The sequence below is a fragment of the Daphnia pulicaria genome, chromosome 8, assembly GCF_021234035.1.
Source record: "Daphnia pulicaria isolate SC F1-1A chromosome 8, SC_F0-13Bv2, whole genome shotgun sequence".
Lineage (NCBI taxonomy): Eukaryota > Metazoa > Arthropoda > Branchiopoda > Diplostraca > Daphniidae > Daphnia > Daphnia pulicaria.
The window spans coordinates 7,344,164-7,359,049 of NC_060920.1; the positions used below are offsets into that span (position 1 = coordinate 7,344,164).

The window sequence follows — 14,886 nt, forward strand, 5'->3', positions numbered from 1 at the left end:
TTACCTCACGTCAAAACGTTGGTCCACTACGGGAGTCAAAGTAAAGGTGGGGCACATTCGAGATTACCACGTTAAAAAACCGGCCGGTTGGTTGTTCCTTTGTTTGCAGCAAAAACTTCCAGCGAGTGCTTCCAACCAAGTGGTCAGCTTCACCCTTCCTGATCCGGTTCCTACAACGGCTTCTCCGTTTTCCCGTAAAGATCTCATCTTTATTTGCGTTTATTTTTTTTTATATTTTTCTCTCATGCCATACGTCAGCTATTTCAACCCAATTTCGTCCTATTTTCCTTCATCTCTTTTTTCTTTGGTCCCAACATTTGTCTCCGTGATTTTTTTTGTGGGTGTGTTTTCCGTTTTATTTTTAATTTAGTAGCACCGTTCCACTCATTTTCCACAAGGTGCTGTCAACGGCGGCAGTGTAACTGCTGATAATTCGCAGGCGTGGGGTATTGAGCCAGCCAGAAGCATTTAGAACGATGCCTTAGAGAGCACAGGTTGCTGAAGGGTCCCGGGGACGTGCATAGTTGTGGCAACGGAGCTGATGGATCCGCTGGCAATGAGGCTAGGTAAGGACCCAGCGAAGAAACCGCCGCCCCAGTGGCCGTGTCCATCTTCGACCAACATAACGTGGTTGAAGTGGCTCTAGAACATGGCGGCAGGAATGGCGTCTGTGGACTCACCGGAGTCCGGAAGCACACGGATGGAAATTATACAGCTGTTGTAATCCGGAGAATTGCCAAGCTTCACCAATGTGCGAGCAACAACTGGGGTAGCACAGCTATCTTCTTGTGCCTTCAACGAATAATTGAATTATTGTTAGGCGGATGATAAAAGGTATACAGTAAAAAGTACTACTTATAACCCCGCCCCCTAATACCCAAAAATAAAAACACGCAAACCCTAAATGTAAGTAAAGGGTACCAGTTTCATAAAGACAACCCAGAAATCCTCTTCATATTGATAAGATTCTGTAAGACGTTACGAAAAACATGGTAAACGCATCATATGTTCCCACTTTACCTTAGAATTGTACATCGTAACCCAAAATTTAAACCCCCCACTGATAATGCTCATAACATACAGAATTTCCATGTACCTGCTAACTGAAAATACCCAACTGGCAGAGGAAAATCTGAGGCATGTTTATGCCATCCATTTTCGATTTTGCTTCTTTTTTGGGTCACATAAGGTTCAAAAGTCTACCACAAATTCGGTAAATGCCTGCAACAACTCCACACACATTCAACGTTACTGCCATTTTTCTCGGAAATAAAAATATAATTCTATCTCATGTTCTTACCACCCCTGGGTAAAAGAGATCTTTATTGGTGACGTAGTGTGGAAAGGCAGATCCCGTTGCTTTTTCTTCTTCTCGTTCTCTTTCTTTATGGTTTTTCAAATAGGCGGAAAGCAGCAGACCGAAATTGCTTACTGCCACCGAAACTAAATTGTCCGGCATTTGCTTTTTCGGCCGCAATGGAATGTATTAAAAATCAACCACAGTCATCGGCGAACTTTCTTTCTTCTTTCGATTGCCTGGAACTTCATGCTTCACAACTGCGTTTTTTGCTGGTGGGCGGTCTTATTGGGGGTAGGGATTTACCATCTTTCTCTTTAGTTTCATTACAATTAGTTGTATCCCTCCAGAGGATTAATACAAGCAATCAAAATTTAAAACATTCAACTTATCCACCTGGCAAAAAAATCTTACTATCAGAGTATGATTATCATCTTGCTTTATAACATATATATTTGGTTGTTTTATTGGCGTTTTTATTGAAGAGTTTTGTTTATTCAAATTTTTCCTCTAAGCAATGTTTTCGTGTTAACTTAGAACCATACTGAATTTGAGCATTTCACTGGAATTTTTAGTTATTCAGGCCTAACGTTTGACAGGTAATAACTCTGCGTTTCACATAGTAAACTTCTGGTAGAAAGAAAATTACAAATTAAGACTCCAAACTCCGAAATAAGTAAGGCTGCGCCAACAGTTTTAAGTTCATGAACAACTGTCCAATTTTTCTTTCGTTAGTTGCTAGATGAGTTGATATTTTTCAGATTTAGATATTGTTCATCAATTGCACGTTTGCTTTATAATTGTATTGCAAATAATTTTTATGTGACAGCACAATCGACACTGCCTGTTTAGTAGCCTGCTTTGATACTTTAGAAGTAGAATATGAAAAAAATATAGAAAAAGAATATTAATTTAAAGTATAAGTTCGCAAAATGTTTGAAAACTTTGGTTTGTTTGGCAAGTTACGTTTTAAAGTTAAATTAAGATTTGTTTGTAAATCTCTCTTTCTTTCTTTTCTACTACTCCCTAGATAGTTGTTTTACAAAATGCTCAATGAAGAAAAAATACATCATCAAATCTGCTATAAACTCCGTAACCCGATACCAGCACAATGGATGAGATTAAGCATTAATGGGATAGGAATCGATGCCCACCAAGGACTTCCTCCTTTGCTGTTGTTAGAAACATTAAACTGAAAGATGTTGACCAAGAGCAAGCAGCTTTACCGTGGGGAGTGTTTTGCTCCAACCAAGCGTGGGGTAAATATAACCGGTTCAATTTCATACATTTTCGATTTGAATATAAATTTTTACATGCAATAACAAGAAAAAGAATTGATCAAGGCTTTTGTATATTACTGAGGAAATCTTTGGTTTTTTTCTATTTCAATGGTTTTTCTATAAAATATTTTAACGGAATCGTTCCTATCTCTTAAATAAGTGTATTGGCGACTACATCTTATACAAAATGACTCAAGACTAACTCCCTGAGATTGTTCTCGGATATCGATAGTCAACTCAAAGATTAATTAGAATGTGAATTAGCTTGTATTGTTCATATTAGCTTTAAGTGAGTACATGCGAAGTGCAAGGCTTCTCTAGCATCGAACGGGTAATTACATGAGTATTAAAACAATAATGGAAAGAAGAATAAACCCAAGAGGTGTGGAGTGAGCCAGTAGTGAGAACTAAGGTACACATTCTTTGACGGATGAGTCAGAAAGACTGAACTAAAGAATTGGACGCTGCTTTTGTTTTTATACCGAAAGATAAGTTCAAGTAATGTAAACTTCTTCCAATCTTCTTTTTCACAACAACAAGGGTGACTTTCCAAATGGTAAGCTTGACTCTTCTTTGGAAACCTTTGCGAATAGTGAGGGTGACTTGGTAACATCATCCGTTCTGTGAGGATATCTGAGTCTAGACGATAATTTACATCATTTAGGCAATGTATTCTTCGTTTTGAAATGACAGAGCTTTCACGTGTTTGGGATTCTCGGTTACTTTTTGTGATGAATTTGAAACATTGTTGCTTCACTAACCTGAGAGTAAACATTGAAAAATTGAAAATTGTTTTCCTAATATCCATTTGATCAAGTGTTTTACATCTGCGACATTTAAGGGTATGCACAAAGATGGACCTTTTTGTCTCAGAGTAAGACAAAATTTGTAACCTTTTTATATAACCGTTTTTTGTTGTTTCAGTCCAATATGATTTGAGCAGGACTGCTGAATTACAGAATAAGCGACATTCAGGACCAGTCATTCAGGCCCGCGTCTTACAGGCTTACCTTTTTTTTCGTGCCTTTCAGGCCCAATTTTGGCGACATTTAGGCCCAAATTCACGCAGAATGGAATAGCTCTCCGCAAAGCCCAGAAACACTTTGATTTCCCACTTCATTTTGACCTCGCTCCGTTATTGAGACCGGATTCTATTTTAATGTTGCGATATAACACATTTTGCGCAACCTCTTGCGAAAGTACCAAGCCATTCCAATCCAGTAATGTGCCAGGTTGTTGTAAAAAGGGTTAAGCTGCACAATTAGATGGGGGTTTATCAAGGAGTACTACAGCAAATGTATCCAAGTAAGGATAACATTGTGAGGTCGTTTCAGTAGAGAAGTCAGAACAGTCCACATCGTAATCAATGTTGAAGACCGTTCACGTGAAAAACACCGATCACAATCACCGACAAATAAGCAACGCTAGCTTCCACAAGACCCCTGTTGTAACGAAGATGAGATATGTTAATAACTTTCTTTTACAATAAAAAAAAAATCCAACGCTCACGTTGACTGAAGATAGTAAAAGGATGAAAAAATCGAAAGCCGAACGATGAGGAAGATTTGCGACCAGGCTTGCAAATGTGGCCATCACCTGCAAGGTTCTGAATTTAAGATTGCTGTGAATCCAATGCAAAATTCCCATCGCTTCAATCATGGAAGAAACATTTAGATAAGGCTGATTGCCTGGAGTATTAAGCCATTCTTTAACATCGGATTCCTTTATCCATTTGTCTCCTGCGGAATCATGCGGTTTGATTCCAACAACGAGAAATCTGAACGAGTCCCATAAAACCCATCCATAAAACCAAAGTACACTTTCTTTCCGCCTTTTGCTTCTGAATAAGATTATAAGTAACGCAAGCATATTGACGAAGTAATAAAATACGTTTGTTGTTCTTCTTCCACAAATAAGCTACTCGCACTCAAAATGACATCAGCGAATCCTAGCACACTACCCGTTACAAGAGCCTTTATTCTAGGTAAAGTGACTGTTGGTGTATGAGCATGGGCAAGATAGGAGCACGCTTGACCATTATGATGAAGATTAGAAAGAAAAGGCATGGATCATTAGATTTTCTCCTAATATTAAAACTGCTCTCAAAGCGTCAATGACAATCAACACTAACTTTGTTAATTTAGGGGTGTACAGTTGTTCAGGGTTCAACCTGCCAAACAATTAAAATTCAATCTGAGTATAAAGTATAATTGTTAGTTATGTCAGCCATGATACTTACACTAAACCATTTAAATGTTTTGGGAAACTGTCTAGCTAAATGTCTACTAAAATGTATAGCCTATACATAAAAAATTATATTGGGCCTGAATGACATTAAAGTCCGCCTTTTAGGCCAAATTTTCGCGACGTTCAGGCCCAATAAAAGTGGGCCTGAAAGACGCGGGCCCAGGGCGGTTGTAATTGATTGTGACTACTTATATTTTTTTGGCGTGAAAATTTTAGGTACAATAGAATATTTTAAAATAAAAAGAGCCCCTTGAAATGGCTCAATCAGGAGAAAAGGGAAAGTTAAAAGGTGGAGGAAATAAGATTTGAGATGAGAGAATATTATTTGACAGAAGGACAGGACATTATTGCAGCTTGGACCTTGTCACCCAAAATGGCCGTAAGTTCAGACTGATGTAAGATAGAAGTTTTAACAAAATTATGGGCCCTCTTCATATTGAATTGGGGAAGAGAGATTCAAGCAATAATGAATTAATTAAGCAACCAAATGATTTCAGTAAAAGTCAATTAAGAAACCCGCCTTAAACACTCCATTTTTGTTGTAAACATTCAGATATACATAATGATCAAGTTACAGTTTTACCAGTCAATTTAAGTGTTGGAGGTGAATTAAACGGTGAAAATTAAACCTTGCAAAATGTGCATGCATATACTTGACACCCAGTAATTTCAGAGAAAGGTTCTTCCTCTTCAGTTTTTATCATTCACAGGAACTATCCTTATAACATTTACCATCCGAGTCCAGTATTACTAAATAACTTTGATTTTTTTCGACAAGTTTTGATAGTCTAAAAAAGGAATTTAGAGTGCATTATTCTGAAAATCCTATGCCTTGATTTCAGATCTATCACATTTTGTTCTGTGTTAGAATATTACCATTGTCCAATCAAGAATAAATTAAAGAGAAAATGCCTACACCAATTTATTGAATCAAAATAAACCATCAGTCGTAACGTTGGCAAAAACAAAATAAATTTCAAGTATTAACCTACATCACATTTATTTTTCTGTATAAAGAAATCGTGTCTATGAACTAGAACCACATGTCTTCCGTTTTAGACGTCGACTGAAGAAATTAATGAATAAACGAATTCATATTAAATGAATACGGATAATAAACATCAATTAAAAAGTTGATTCCTCTTGATGTCACGGATGTCGGAAATGGTTTGACAAAGCCAGTAGTAAGAAAGAAAGCAGTAATTCCACTCTTTATTAATCCAAAAATGGACATTTAGGAGATTGGTTGGAGACTAATTAATTGATGCCCCACCTTTCAGAGCAAATTTTTATAGAAATAAAACTGTTTGTCCCAACAATTTTCACTTAGGCAATCCCCCTTCAGTAATACAAGAAAAAAATGCTTGAAATAATCAGAAAATTAATTTTAGAACGAACCCACCACAATAATACCCACAAGGAACTTCATTAAAACCAAGAAGGAATCTAATCTATAAATTTAGAAACGAAAAGAATGTTACTGTTTAGCATTGAAGTAAGAAATCTTTCCATTGTTGGAGTGTACAGAATCTTGCAGGAAAAGCTGACATGGGCTATGTCGACTGCAAGATACGAAAGTCGGCCCGTCGAGTCACAAAAACTGGCCCGAAAAATGCCGCTAGATGGCGTATTGTGGTTTCAAGTTCCACATATCCACGACAGCATTACGCATTTTGTTTTTAGCAGAAGTTGATTTGTTGTTCACAAAAGTATTACTGTCAGATGTGAAAAGGAATTCTGCCAGTGAAAATGGATAGAATAACATAGGGCGTATCAAGTTTCTAAGCCCTCAACTTGGATTCCGTCTGCTCAGACGAGATTCTTACTTTATGGTTTGGATTCCTGTTTCAGGTTTGTCGTCTGCCATATACGATGTGATATGATTATTATGATACGATAAAGTAGGCCGGCCTTGTCCGATTAAATTTAATTTTTGATATTTATTTTTTCTTTGTGTATTGTTTTAAGACTAATTCTACCAACCGAATTTTATTAATTTCCATTTAATTGTTTTTTTTTCCCGCTGGAGCAGTCTAACATCCTGCGTTGCCATCAAATTTGTGTCCAAAATGGCCAATCAGCGTACAGCATCTTTAAAACGTTTTACGCTGATTGGGCCATTTTGGATACAAATTTGATGAAACGTGGATGTTAGACTTCTCCATAGCACAAAAGTGGTATTTTTGTAATTGTTGTTAGTTGTTACTCATTTAGTCATTTGTTTTCGTCTAACTTAAATCTAACTTTGTTTCGGCGAACAAAATTTGTATTTAGAAGGGTTATAGACAGGTAGGATTGTCTTTTATTATTTGTTAGCCGAATTCAAAAATATTAATTCGCTTACAGATAAAAATTTAAAAAACTTAACATTTGTGTGATATAATTTTGTTGGCAATCTAGTGATTCACATTCTGGGTTATGCGGTTACGCCGTTGCAAAGCCTGTTTCCGATTAAAATTTATTTTCAATGTAATGATAAAGAATTTTGATATAAGCTCTTCTTAGGTTGAAGGCTTCTTTGACAAGCTTTGGTTTTTTGGTATATTATTTTTTATGTTTACATTTTTTTGTATTTGAATGGTTACATTAAAATTGCCAACTTTAGACCGAAATCAGAAATTAGAAGTTTTTCGGAAGTGGCGTTCCAAGTTCAAAAAGAATTTACATGGCTATTTTGAATAGGGTTGGTGCATGAATAAGGGATTCGTTTGAAAAAATTAACATCAGAATCAGTTTTTCACGCTGATTCTCATGGTATTTTTTTATATATTTTTAAAATAATAATTTCCCCCCGTAATCTCACTTCAAAGTTGAGATTAGCTCCCCCCATTTTAAAACGGACCCCACGCCATTTTTGGTGGGCGGTCCTTAAAATCTGATAAATTTTGCTCTTTTTTCCCCCTTTTCACCCTTTTTCGTGCTGCCTATACCCACTCATTTGCCCTTAGGACCGAAAGGCGAAAGACGAAAAGGGTGAAAAGGGGGGAAATTTATCAGATTTTAAGGACCGCCCACCAAAAATGGCGTGGGGTCCGTTTTAAAATGGGGGGAGCTAATCTCAACTTTGAAGTGAGATTACGGGGGGAAATTATTATTTTAAAAATATAAATTATACCATGAGAATCAGCGTGAAAAACTGATTCTAATGGTATTTTTTTCAAACGAATTCCTTATTCATGACCAACCCTATTTACATATACTATGCCTACTTAACTTTCTATCCCCACCTTAATTACCCAACCGATTCACATTGCATTTCTTTAATTTACACAAAGAATTTCACGCGCTTCGTGTCTACTGTCTTTCTAGTGTGCTTATGTGTCGTCTGCTACAGCATACACAAAACTCGGTTTGGATCCATTTTTCCCTTGATCCAAGGTGAGGGCTTAGAAACTTGATACGCCCATATGCACACATAACTTGTGTTTATTTCCTACACATGGGTAGGTTTGGTCTTGTTATTGGACATTTATTTCATATAAATGGTTAATTTTGATTAATGGTAAGAAGATATCGGGAAAGTTTTCCTAGCTTTTTGAGTCCATTAGATAAGTGCGCAAATGTGCTAAATGTTTAATTGAAGCATTTCTTTTTATCTTATAGGTTGTTTCATGGCTTGGAAACAAGAAACTTTGAATTGTTTCTTTCCATGTGAAACTATCTTTCCATGGACTAAGAAAAGTTGTTTGTCGAGAGCTCAAGGGTAAGTGTATAAGTATTGAGGACATGTTATGCGTCTAATCTTTTTACTCTATATATCTATCACACACAGGCTTACGAATATTATAAAGTGAAGCAATTTGTATCGAAGAGTAATCCTCTGCTGTGAAGTGTTCATCCCACTGAAGCTTCCATTGAGCACCATGGACTAAGGAAAGATTTTTTGTCGAAAACTATTTGGTAAGTGATGTATGTTATTGAGTATGTTTTATGTGTCCCAATCTTCTAATCAACATATTTATTCATATACAGGATTATTTGATGGTTAAATATCTAGGAAACTGCAGAAAATAGTGTATCAAAGAGTAATCCTTCATGAAGTAGCCATCATCGAAAGATTAATTCTTTGTCTAACAGTAACCAGACATTTCTTGGCAATTACAGAAGGTAATAATAAGTAAAAATTATTCAATTTGCACTATGTCTGATTCAGAATGTTTTATTCGAATTTAGCAGTGATGATTGCCTTCACAAACGTAATTGCCACATCAATAAGCACCAAAAAAAATGAAATGCATATTGCGTGAGTGTCTGATCAGCGGTTTTACGATTTCACCGGAAACAATAATTTGCTGGACGTCTTCGCCAATTTTGATCCGACATTTACTTTCGTCGGAGTTATCAATGGAGCTCCATTACATCTCGCTCTTTACGTTTCGCTCGTCTCGTAACTGTCGGGTCGCCGATAACGAAACCAACAATTTGGTGACATCAAATTAACATGTTTACAGAAGCAAGACAGTCTCATTTTCTCATATGTTGAATAAGTTTATTGTAAGTGTATCTCAACTACTTTTCAACGAATTTATTCCGCCAGCCCTCATACATACTGAGAAGTGGTCGATGCTTTCGTATTTTATTTAGGCCAATGAGATGAAATAAAATAACTAAAAAAAGATATGTTACCATATTTCAAGGAATTATTTGAATGTTAATGATTCATGTGACATAACAATTTATAATCAAAGCACGACCAGTATTAACCAAATGACAATTTATACTCCTTGTATTTTAATTTTGAAAAGACATGAAATTAATACTTTGTCCAGTCTCCGTCAACGTCGATGACCATAGCAAGTCGTTTAGCCATAGAGTTAATCAAGATGCACCAATAATTCGGGCGCCGACTTAGATTACCCCAGATATTGTTAACGGAATGCCACAGTTCATTAGCAGTTGCATGCTGTGAATCCATATCCCGAACCATTTCGGCCCACACATTTTCGATGGGGTTCATACCCGCTCCCTTTGGTGGCCATGGAAGAACATGAAATGAGACCCCTTCTTCGTCAAACCAGTCCGTTACAATTGTGCTTGTGTGAATTGCGGACCTGTCCTGAACGAATGGAATTAATGCGTCTGCCCCGAACCTTGCCCATGCTGAGGGGAGAAGGACGTCTTCGAGAATCCTGACGTATTGTTTGCCAGTCAAACGGCCATTAATGTGGTATAAGTCTCCAGCCCCGTCGCATGAGAACCACGCCCAAACCGGTATTGATCTCCGTCCGCTCCGTTTGATGGTCTTGGTGTGGCCGGGCAAAAACCGAGTGCCGTTTACACGATACACGAATGAACGACCGCACTCGTGAGAACTTAATAAATGAAAAATACGTTATTAAAAAATAAATAAATACGACAATGACGAGAAACCTACACAGAACAAAAGTTTTCTCGTCACTGAATATTACTGTGGAAGTTTTATCCCCATAAAACTGGGCAAAGTGAAGACGCTGAGCTTTTTGATTGGCAGTCAAAAATTATTTTACAGCCGGAACCCTGGCATGAATAGCGCGGCCTTTTAGTCTTCGGGAGATAGTCGATGGATGGACAGGCCATTCACATACAGCTATCACTGAAACATTTTAATTTATGGATAAAAATAAAAATACGACTGGCTGTAATTACCTTTAACTTCCTGTAAACTCGTGATAGGTTTCGCTGCGATGGCCATCAAGAGCCTAGCGTCTTGTGCGGGAGTTGTTTTTTTTTTCATTTCGCTTCCAACTTTCCTTTGAACGTCTCTCGTTTCCTCACAACGGCGAATCCATTTTTTAACAGTATTGCGGGAGCAACTAATTTGTTGGGCGATTTCACGAACAGAAATTTCCCGATCATTAAGCGCAACTATAGCTGCCTTTTCTTGAATATTTAATTTTCTGCCGAGAGCAACCGGCTGAAACATGTTGATTATTTCGAATCACTAACTACACTAGCGAAAAGGATAGAAATATAATATTTCAAGGTTAGGTTTAGTTTATGTCTCCTTTTCGAACCCGTTCCTGGCATTTTTCCAAGCTATAGCAGGAATGGAAAGTAAACTTGACCTAGGTCAAGAAGAAAGAAAAAATACTGATGCAAAGGAAAAAGCCTCGAAGTAGCTTTTGATTCATAAATATGAGAAATATTTAACCGCAGGCCATACGACCTGGCATATAACAAATCAAGGCCATTATCTTTGTTACAAACGTAGACACGCAGTTTTTTTTTACCCTTTCCTCCCCCGTGATCTCGTCTACCGTATATAAGGCCCTTTCGCGTGGTCATACAGTCATTTTGGCAAACGAATCACACCATTAGGCAAATCCTTCATTTGGTATTCAGTATGGAGAATTCTCATCGAAGTTGGGAGCTAGAGAGAAAGCAAAGATTTGCCGAGGAAAACGTGAATAATTTATGGGAAGATGTAATATTTGCTGATATTAGAACTTTTAAGTAATGTTTTTTTATGTGATATAATTCAGCTATCGCACCGTTTCTTCCCTAACCTGAACTTAACTATTTTCCTTACTATTTTTTAGTGTCGATAGTTCTGGGATAGTTTTCCAATCCATTTCCCCAGCAAGATACGCGGAATGTTCCATCCGTGTGTTAGGGCCTGGTTCAACTTTAATGCAAAAGCTGCAACTCCATTAGAAAATTGTATCCGGCAGATAACTAATATGTCCGAAGATGAATCCTTGATTTCGTAGACGAAAGTCTACTCCCGACAGCCAACACCCGTTTTCAAAGAAGTTCAGTAACTTTTTTAAAGGATTTCACTTTATCCGCCATCCCTCCTTCGGTTTATGAGTGGTTCGAGGAATTTATAGGGTCGACCAATTCCCTCCGAAGTCAAGAGATTTATCGCCCTTTGCAAGTCTGTGGTGCTCCATAGAATGGAGTATAAATAAAGACTCACGTTTAATTCGAGGCAATGCTGACGAACTGTGGGAATCAATAGAGATGGTGTGGTCATCGAAATCTCCATCTATAGATTTGTGGAAGCAAAATATTGAAAAGCTGAAGGACAAAATCACTTCAATAGTGAAAGGACAAGCAGCTCTTATTTTATTGTTTCATTTCAATCATTGACGTTACACAATAAACATTTAAGAATGAAAATTAACAAATTTTGTTGGTTTTTTTTTTAAATCCAAGTTGATGTGATCGTTAAGACGTCTCCCCAGTGACGATCGTGAACGGCCGGATCACGATCCAGTTCCTGGAGAATGCGAGAGATGCGATGCTGATTGGCAGCTTACGGCGACGGCAGGGTCGTTTCCGAAACATTGCTCTGCATCACTTTGGATTTCAACTTTTTCGCTCTCGCCAATCTTGGCTTCTTCCTTCAAATTCCAACAAAAGGTTCACTTATCAGACATGGTGGAAAACAGATAAGGAAATATTGACTTAATTACCTTATGAATTATCAAATAGTGTTTGCAAACTGTCACTGACTCTACATTGACATTCAGCTTAGTGTTACAAGAGTACACCGATAAGCCTGTGTAAAAAAAATATATTGATTAGGGAGTTGGGACACACAAATAGTAATCAACACTTACCCAATAGCTTTCGACAAAAATCTTTCCATAGTCCAGCATGGATCAAGCTTCAATAGGATGACAAATGCATACAGGATTACTGTTCGATACCTATTTCTTCACTTTATTATATTTGTAAGCCTGAGTGATAGACATAAGAGTAGAAAGTTTAGACGCATAACATGTACTCAATACTTTACACTTACCCATGAGCTCCCGACAAACAACTTCCATAGTCCATGGTAAGATAGTTTCACATATGGAAAGAAACAATTCAAAATTTCTTATTTCCAAGCCATGAAATAACCTAAAAAATTATAAGAAATGCTTCAATTACACACTTAGCACATTTGTGCATTTATCTAATGGACTCAAAAAGCTAGGAAAACTTTCACGATAGGTTCTTACCAATTTACCATTAATCAAAATTAACCATTTATCTAAATAAATGTCCAATAACAAAAATAAACCTACCCATGTCTAGGAAATAAACACAGGTTATGTGTTTACGTAATATTATCCATTTTCACTGGCAGAATTCCTTTTCACATCTGACAGCTATTCCTTTGTGAACAACAAATCAACTTCTGCTAAAAACAAAATGCGTAATGCTGTCGTGGATATGTGGAACTTGAAACCACAATACGCAATCTAGCGGCATTTTTCGGGCCAGTTTTCGTGACTCAACAGGCCGACTTTTGTATCTTGCAGTCGACATAGCCCTTGTCAGCTTTTCCTGCAAGATACTGTACTGCAGCACAAAGTGTTTTACACGGCTTTTTTCAATTGCAAGCACAGATTATTACCCAGGAAATAAGTGAAGGAAAGAGTGTTTTTTGAAATGGTTGAAAATCTTTTATTGGTCATTTGTACTTGCAATCCATAGCAATTAAAAAAAGAAAACTGGGAGGAACCTCAAATTTTTCAGTTAAGTACGATCTCTGCATGAAATTTTAAAAAAACTAGATAGTGGATTTAAATTAAATCAATGTTATCTTACCAAAATAAATGGGTTGACAGTAAAGTTAACCGAATGGATCAGAAGAATTGTAATCTTTGTTCCGGGTTGATATTTGCCAGAATGCAATCCAACAGGTAATTTGTTACCTGTTTTACCAACATATGTTGGAAAATTATAAGATTTGCAACAGTGGCGTATAATTCCACAAATCGAGACACTGTCATTGGCAAAAGCGTCAAAATGTAAACTAAACTTTTATCTCAAATGTTTGTTGATTTTTCCACATTTGTTACGAGCAGGAAACCTGTCGTGTTCTTGTGAGCTGAATTGCAGCTTCCAAGGCTGGACTGTAGAGAACAAGCTGTCCCTGAACGTTTCGAGGACTTATTCACTGACTTCGACTGACTGACTGTCTGCGGAGAAGGATGCAGTTCTAGCATCGATGATTGACTTGGGGGAGGAGGTGATCATCTCATCAGCGTCAGTTAGAAATATTGGGGGTTATCTTCGATGCTAACCTCAAGATGGATAAACATGTGAGTAACCTCTGCCGTCGTGCTTTTTATCGCATACGTCGCATCGCTCTCATCCGCAAGTATCTTGACCATGACTCCACAGCCCGCTTTATCTCGGTATTTGTACTATCTCTCCTCGATAATGGCAACTCTTTGCTCGTTGGCCTCACTGAAAAGCAACTCGACAGGCTGCAGTCAACCCGCACATCAAACAGCAATTGAAAACAATTCACTGGCTACCAGTCCGCCTCCCGCATAGATTTCAAAATCGTTACATTAGCTTACCATTCTGTGCACGGCCTAGCTCCCTCCTATCTGGCTGAACTGGTCAGTCTTCATGAACCGAAGCGCTCTGACCTTTAGTCTGAGACTGACATGCTGAAGTTTGCCGTCCCACCAGCAAGAAAGGAGCGATGTGGTGAACGAGCCTTCTGATGTGCTTCTAGAATATGGAACGCCCTCCCCCCTCTCTCTTCGCTCTCTTCCCACTCTTTCTTCCTTTTAAGCCCAACTCAAGACTTTTATGTTCAAAATTGTTTTTCCTAGATACTGAATCATCCACTTTTATGAGCTCAAAGGCACCTTTGACCATGCAATGAAAAAGGCGCCTTACAAATATATATTATTATTATTATTATTATTATTTGATTTCCCTCTTTTCCGACATGCAGAGTTTTATTGAACTTCACGAGAGCTTGAACTTTCGTGAGAACTCTTTTTGTAAGATTTTAGGTTGAGTGCGCTATTTTTAAAATAGTGTGAGCATGAGCTTGAGCTTTTGCCTCATGCATTTTGAATACATGAATAGTTGAATTTTCAAATGCCACGAGTTCAGAACTGCCTACAACAAAAAAGGGTAAATATAGTTTATATCTGTTACCAGGAACTCTGTGTACAACGCTAGAAGATATATGGATATATTTCACTTTCTTTCATAAATAATATTAGGTCTTAAATTGAAACGAGTATTATATTGTATATCTTGTCTTGAAGAATTCAATTCTCTCTGGTCTGAAAAACAAAAAGACCCCAAGAACAAACATGCTGACAAGTCACACTTAAA

The 14,886-nt window shown here is 37.4% G+C and overlaps 2 long non-coding RNA genes across 3 annotated transcripts; one reads left to right on the forward strand and one right to left on the reverse strand.

Annotated features, from left to right (window-relative positions):
* The first annotated feature begins 8,243 nt into the window (after window positions 1-8,243).
* Window positions 8,244-9,400, forward strand: LOC124352598. 2 transcript variants are annotated; one of them, XR_006921518.1, is made up of 5 exons: window positions 8,244-8,326; window positions 8,428-8,527; window positions 8,597-8,724; window positions 8,797-8,931; window positions 8,998-9,400. It is a non-coding gene; the product is annotated as an uncharacterized LOC124352598 (long non-coding RNA). The 2 variants fall into 2 exon arrangements; XR_006921519.1 differs by lacking the exon at window positions 8,244-8,326 and having other exon boundaries at window positions 8,349-8,539.
* Window positions 9,401-11,947: 2,547 nt separating this feature from the next.
* Window positions 11,948-12,930, reverse strand: LOC124352564. Its single transcript, XR_006921493.1, has 4 exons — window positions 12,822-12,930; window positions 12,369-12,654; window positions 12,222-12,307; window positions 11,948-12,149 (listed from the first exon to the last, which is right to left on the reverse strand). It is a non-coding gene; the product is annotated as an uncharacterized LOC124352564 (long non-coding RNA).
* Window positions 12,931-14,886: the final 1,956 nt, after the last annotated feature.